General features: G+C 42.0%; 1 protein-coding gene across 1 annotated transcript in view; it reads right to left on the reverse strand.

Moving 5' to 3' along the window:
- Positions 1–5039, reverse strand: part of LOC116072945 (C-C chemokine receptor 1-like protein 1) — a 7976-nt gene extending 2937 nt beyond the window's left edge. Inside the window, exon 1 of the mRNA XM_031344542.1 lies at positions 4883–5039. The gene's annotated coding sequence lies outside the window, so the exon portion shown is untranslated. The remainder of the gene's footprint in view (positions 1–4882) is intronic.
- Positions 5040–6134: the final 1095 nt, after the last annotated feature.

Below are 6134 nucleotides of genomic sequence, written 5' to 3' on the forward strand. Positions count from 1 at the left end.
CTGGCTAACATTACATACTGCACACATCCTGAAATGCCCCCTGTATCCTTTAAATATGCAGAAGTGGCACATGTGAAATAAAACCTAAGAAAAGTGTAAAGAAAAAAAAATTCAGTATGTTGTTATTACCCAGAGTTTTTGTATTTGACCCAAACTCATATCAGGTATCATCCATGATATTTCAGGATGGCAGTATAGGCCCAATCCTCCATGTATGTGTGTACATGCTCACTCCTTAGTTTTGCTATGGCACACACACACACATACATATATATGTGTGTATATATATATACATATATATACATATACATATATATATGGAGAGAGAGAGAGAGAGAGAGAGAGAGAGAGAGAGAGAGAGAGAGAGAGAGAGAGAGAGAGAGAGAAGCATGTAACAGCAATACCTACCTAGGTAGATAGATAATTGTACAGCTGAGGCTGTGTCCTGCCCTAAGTTACTCTGATGGACACAAAACTAGACAGATCCTTGACAGATAAACCATAAGGAAAAGGCTTACAGATAGATAACTTGTGGTTTCTTCCTTACCCTGCTGATCTGAAACAAAGGATAGCAGGGACTCCTTTCTGGCTGACTAGTCCAGACTGGTCAGATAAAGCCATTTACATGCATGTGTACCTGAAGCTGAAGGCCTATCAGCTTCCCTTCTTTGTTTAAGTTGACCAAGTCAACACGGGTGAGGATCCTAGGCCTCCTAAAACACTTGTAACTACCATCCCTCCATTGGCAAAACAGATTTTTGATCTCCAGATCCCCTTCCTACTTCTTGAGGTATTCTTCTCTATCCTTGGCTATGTGTGGGGTGCCTCAACTTAACTCTTTTTGGATGCTGAGTCAGTCCACTTAGGGTCTTTTTACATGCTGTCCTCAGGCTAGTTTAAAGTATCTGTGAAGGTACATTCTCACATGTCATTATCACTTCTTCTGCCTTCTGAGACCAGAGAAGCTCACAGAGCCAAGCCACACTCAATGAAGAGCTACAGAATTACCATGTAAAGGGATGTACAATTGTTTTAAGCCCATTGTTTAATTTCTACTCCAATGCTCATGCCTATTTTAGGGCCCCAGCTAAGGAATTCCTTAAACTCCCTTTATGCAACCATCCTTATGATTAGTTGTAGTGAGAATTTTTGGTTTCTTTAAAAACACAGAAATGTTATGGGAATATGTTTTTGTTTTAATCTCATGTGTGGGATATGAGGTTGCTTCAGATTGTCCACAGCAGCTGACTGATTTGCCTTATGCTCTAGCAGCAGTGTGATTTTGTCAGCTGAAGATAGCTTACATTTGAAATTCTGGATTCTCTTCAGAGGGTATATGAATTCCAGAGCCCCAAGAGAAGCGGCAGCTCTTATTCTCCCTCTGCTGCACCTGCCACCCCTACCCCTGTTGCTGTTTGTTAGATTGATGGTTGGAGATATCCTAAAGATGAAGATCAAATTTGCCCCAAAGAACTGGACACCCCTAATCATCAGGAAGTAGTCTAATGATATGATTGTTCCTGTTCGTCTCTAACCTTTCTCTTTTACCCACTGTTGTGGGGCTGTGAAAAGGGATAGGGATATATGAAGGTAGGAAAAAGAACCCAAGAATGTAGTCTAGCTACAGTTAGCTCCTGGATCTTTCTATTTCCAATATCTGCAGCATTTCACAGTCCCTGTTCTAAGACTCCTAGCCCCTGACCACTACTCCTTTCACTGTCCATATTTTGTAGTATTCTGATGCCAAAGCTCTTTGTCCCTAGTGGGACCTTAATACCACTGATGTTCAATATTTCTACAAACTTTCTGCTTCCCTATGTATTTCTAATCCATCATCCTCAAACCCATGAGCAAATACAATAAAACTCATGAACAGACAATAAGCCTATCTCCTACATTCTCAGCTGCTTTACCTTTTTATGATCTTGTAATGTTCAATGACCAAAATGTCAGACTTCATTAGATCCATCTCCCTGTACCAAACAAAGTTGAATATGATTGGGAAAACTCATATAACCATATATGGACTGGTGTCACTCTCTAGATGAGCCATATTTAAAGGATCCATTTAAAAACCATAATGAGCAGAGAAGGGGGAGAGAAAACCTGTAGAGACCACCTTCAGTAGACAGCCATAGACTCTGGTCAGGGAATGGGGCCACCCACCCATCTCAAAGTTTCTTAACCCAGAAATGTTCCTGTCCAAAGGAAGAACAAGGACAAAAACTGGAACAGAGACTGAAGGAGAGGCCAACTGGGGAATGGCCTCACCTGTGGATACATCATGTCTGCAGACACCACACCCAACACTGTTGCTGTGGTCAGGAGGTGCTTGCGGGACAGGAACCAACTGATCAATGCAGATGCGGGTGCTTAGAGCCAACCATCAGACTGAACTCAGGGAACCCGTTGGGGGAGCTGGCAGAAGGACTGGAGAAGCAGAGGGGGACTGCAACCCCACTGGAAGAACAACATAGGTTGGCCTGACCACCCAATTCTCTCGGAGACTAGACTACCAACTAAGAAGTGAACCTAGAAGGATCCATGGCTCCAGATAAATATGTAGCAGAGGATGGCCTTACTTGACAGCAGTGGGAGGGGAGGCCCTCTGTCCAGGGGAGGTTTGATGCCCCAGAGTAGGGAGATGCTAAAGCAGTGGGGTGGGAGAGTGTGGGTGGGTAGGGGAGAACTCTCATACAGGCAAAAGGGAGGGGAGAGGGCAGTCATGGGATGGGGGATGGCAGAGGGTTAACCAGGAAGTCAGATATCATGGGATGGGGGTTTGGTAGAAGGTGATAACCGGGACATGGGATTTCATTTGGAGTGTAAAGGAATGGAATGATTAATAATAATAATACTAAAGCTGCATTTAATATTTATCAACTGCATTTATGTCCACAGGTCATTATTTAGAATTTTCTGTTTTTTCCTTAATTCTACAATATCAACTCTGACCACATTTCTTCCTATTTCACTGAGAAAATAGGATCTAAATTTCCAGTTTTGTTGCATTCCTCTTTACTGTATCATTCAACTCTGTCTTCAGTCCTGCTTCATAGATTAATCCTACATACTCCAATCCCAATCCAACTCCTGTTCATTTTGTGCAGGATCCCAGCCTGTCTGTCTCACCCATTCTTGGCCACAATGCTTTTTTGTCTTATTAGTTCTTACAGAACTCTAATGGATTGCTCTTTTGAGCACACACATATATACTTACTTCTGTTTTAAGCAAACATCAAAAAAAAATTTCTCTTTTGATGCTACTTCCATCTCTAGGTGGTCCATTTCCCCACTCTTCTTCACAATAGTTACTTGAAAAAGTTGTCTTTATTTTTGTTCACTCCCTTTGTTTCTGTTCTTTCTGGACCTGGATTTCTGCTGCTAGTTCCTGTTTAGTTTCTTATCTTGAAGCCTTGAGTGCCCCAGGACAGTCCTTGAGCCTGTGCCCTTACTTCCTTCATTTCTAAGGATATGCTGTTTTCTCTGTAAGGTAGTCTTTAAATGGCTTTGCAAAATAGAATTTGTGGCTCCTTCCTTACTTTATTTATTATTACTTAGCATTCAAAAATATAATTTAATTGCTTGTTTTCTGTTCTTCAATGAACATGAGCTGTGAGAAGCTGGGATGGGCTTCTGTTTGTAATTGTAGCTCACATGATTATGTGTCAATAGGCTCATTGAAATGATTAAAAATCCCAAGTAGGAGGTTTGGCTGTAAGCAGCTGTGCAGCTCCAGCTGAGACTCAGATTCCCTCTATACAGTCTTCCCACCTTGCTCTGTTCAGATAAGGTTCCCTTGGGGTAGCCATATGGCTTTTTCTCTCATCAGCTGGTATACATGAGGAAGCCTGAGCAGACACTGTGAGCAAGCAATCACTTGGAAAGAAATTCTCTAGGTAGATGTAAGTAACACAGAAGTATAAGGGTGTAAACCCATAGGAATAATCCACTGGAGCAGTAGTTCTCAACCTGTGGATTGTGACTCCTTTGGGATCTCCTTCCACAGAGGTTGCACATCAGATATCTTGCGTATCAGATATTTACATCACAATTCATAACAGTAGCAAAATTACAGTTATGAAGTAGCAATGAAAATAATTTTATGGTTGTGGGTCAGCACAACAAGAGGAACTGTAATAAAGGATTGAAACATTAGGAAGGCTGAGAACCACTGCATTATAGCATTTTAAAAACTAACAAGACAGGAAAAACAGTCTTGAATGGGTAAAATAGGCTGGAATCATGCATAGAATGGAAGAGAGGGAATTAGATTGGAATAAAATGCTGAGGAAGAAACCATAAATTTGCCGTATTTATTATCTATCTATCTGTGAGCCCTTTCCTTACCTGTTTGCCTGTCCAGCCTCTAGTCCCTCAGAGTAACTTTGGGCAGGGCACAGCCTGAGCTCTACAATTACCTACCTAACAAAGAAAATAGACGAATAGGCATTGCTTATTACAGGTTTCTCTGTAATAGACACCCCTCCACTGTACCCATATGTATGTTATGCTGTTTTTGTCCTGGCTGTGCCCACTGCAGAGCAGTGTTGAGTCTAGGACCAGTTCCTCCTTTCAAGCCTCCAGTCACAGCAAGATGCACAAAGCTGACACAGGGGGGCAGAATCAGAGAGCTTATGAATATAAGAGCACAGTACTGTCTCTCAGCTTCATTTCTTTCCTGCATTGTATGATGGCTCCCACTGGTAAAAGGCACAGAATAGAACCATGGAGCAGCAAAGGTTTGAGCTTGAGGCTACTTATCAGAACAACAACACATTGTAGTTAGTCTGAGCCTAGTGAGCAGCAGGCAGGAAAGAAGAGTCTGACAAAATATCTTTTGTACCCCAAGCTCAAGATTCAGACAGTCTAGTGTACATACCTGAAAACTATCTGTGATATACCTGGATCCTGCTGTAGCTGGTGTCTGCTTCCATTTATCCCAAGTATGTCATGTCTCTGAAGTGCGTGCGTCCTCCATTGACACCTGGACAATATGAATCAGACAAAGCCAGGAACTAGTGTTAATCTAGGTGACGTTGTGGTTCAGCAGTGTCATTGTCACCTAGGGGCTAGATGGACATATGGACTTCTGGGTCCAGCCCTTCTCAGGGGAGGAGCTGTCTTAATAAAATCACTAAGTCTTTCATATTTATGCTAGACATTGAGAATTCTCATTAGACTTTTGCTGTTAAGTGATGGCAAAACAAGAGGGCCAATCAGAAACACAGACTGTCCCATAGGCTACTGAATGGAAGTTTGCACTTTCACCTAATTCCCTGTGGACCTGTCTACACAATGCTGTGTGAATGTTTCATGGTCGAGTGAGATATAAGTCTGCACAGAGTTCAAGAGACACCTAGGAGAGATGGCTGGAGACAAAAAGCACATTGTAAAGATGCATTTGCTCAGGGTCTAGCAAGACATGCTGGGGTCAGTCAGATGATCTCGGGGCAGGAGATGGCCACAGACGCTGAATATGGTATCAGATATAACCAGGTATGAGTGTTTATTAATAATTTATTATTGGGTGTGGTACCTAAGGATGGACCCACTATGCTGTCCAGATAGAAAGCTACTTCTCAGGCTTATTCTGAGGCTTACAGAGGGTCACTGGAGTCCTGGGGTCAGTTCTGACTCCTGAGTAGTGTGTGTGTGTGTGTGTGTGTGTGTGTGTGTGTGTGTGTGTGTGCTCATGCATGCAGGAAATGGCGTGTCTCCCTTGGTGAAAGTGGAACTAAAGTTTCCTGCCTCTGAGGATGTTTGATTATATCTATGATGCAGTGGGTATATATTTTGTTCCAAAAATTATATTTATAGGAATTTACCTCCTTTTGTTTGTTTGTTTTTTAAGATAAGGTTTCCCTGTGTAACAGCCCTGGGTGTCCTGTAAGTGACTCAGCAGATCAGGCTAGACTCAAACTCACAGAGATCTGTGTGCTTCTGCCTGTGCTAGAATTAAAGGCTTGTACCACCACCACCTAGTTTCTAGGGATTTAGCTTACAAATTACAGGTTATAAGGAAAGGATGTTTGCTGGAAATGTGTAAGTGTTAGCTAATTTTACTCAAAACACTATACAACCTTATATCTAGACTCAAAATAGAATAAAAGGCTAGAAGAGTGCACAAATGC

The sequence above is a fragment of the Mastomys coucha genome, unplaced genomic scaffold (assembly GCF_008632895.1).
Source record: "Mastomys coucha isolate ucsf_1 unplaced genomic scaffold, UCSF_Mcou_1 pScaffold23, whole genome shotgun sequence".
NCBI lineage: Eukaryota > Metazoa > Chordata > Mammalia > Rodentia > Muridae > Mastomys > Mastomys coucha.